Below are 1,293 nucleotides of genomic sequence, written 5' to 3' on the forward strand. Positions count from 1 at the left end.
ACAGCAAACCTATAAGAAAAAGTAGAACTGCTCTATAGGGTTTTCAAGGCTGTAAATCTTCATAGAAGCAGCCTGCCACATCTTTCTCCCACAGAGCAGCTGGTAGGTGAAACCACTGAACTTCCAGTTAGTAGCCCAGCACTTAACCCCTGCTCCTCCAGGGCTCATTTTTTAATAGGAGGGAGGTTTATTGTCACATATTCAGGAAAGTACCTACATTTTCAAATAAATCATCTTATTACAGTTTATTAGGCTTTAATGATAATTCATTTGGGGGTATAAAAGTAATTACTAGTTTTTTAACATATGTTTAACTGTTTAGTAGAGTCAAGTGACCATCTATGTTTTATAGCTAATTTTATGAAGGTTTAGAGAAAAATAGTTAACTCATAAATGAAAATTTATCATTGACATTCTAACTTGAAGCCTAGAAAAATTCAAAATATGATGTAAAATCTAAAGCAAAGGTCAATACATTAAGTATGTTTCTTAAATGTAGGTGTTTAAGTATATAATGCAGTCTATGGTAAATAACCTGGATGAAAATGAAAATTCCATGGTGATAGAACGAAAATTTGCAAAGGTTTGAGTGGTTGGCAGTGAGGCTTATTTAGACATTTAATAACATAGGAGGAAAATTAGGGATGAGCATGAGAGATACCAAAAAAGGAGACTTCCTCGAGAAGAGACCAGCTATAAATCAAGAGTAAAAATCTCAGGTCTTGTATACTGTAGTCGTTTGACAAAACCCAAGATTCAGAGCCACGGTTCAGGATGTTAGGAAGAATGAGATTCAAATTGTGGCTGAATAAAAAACACAAAGTAAATCATTCATCTGAAAGAAAGCCAATGCACAGTAAAACTGCTTTCCCAACTGGTTGCATGGCAACCAAGTAGGGATGCTGTAGCAGGAAAAGTCTAAGCTGGGAAGGAAGCGGGTCAGTGATGGTGGAGTGGCTAGGGGATTTGCACAGCCACAGCATTTCTGAGGGAAATCACTCAACGGGAAAGCCCTGGTGTTTTAAGGAGAATACCCTCATAGATACCACATTATTAAAAGAGATCTTGCTGCTGAAACTTTTCCAACTACATTTCTGGAGTTAAACAGTTTTGGAGAAAAGTAAGTTATGGCATTATTTGGATGAAGAGATTCTTGTCACTCCCAGAACACAAGTGTTTTTGAAATAATATAAGGACAAATTAAGACTGGATGGACCCAATGGGGGATTTTTGCTTCCAATCTTAAAAGAGCTTTTTATTCTTTGCTTAAAGAGCTAGAAGAAAAAAAAATGA

The sequence above is a fragment of the Trichechus manatus genome, unplaced genomic scaffold (genome assembly GCF_000243295.1).
Source record: "Trichechus manatus latirostris isolate Lorelei unplaced genomic scaffold, TriManLat1.0 scaffold00063, whole genome shotgun sequence".
NCBI classification, from domain to species: Eukaryota; Metazoa; Chordata; class Mammalia; order Sirenia; family Trichechidae; genus Trichechus; species Trichechus manatus.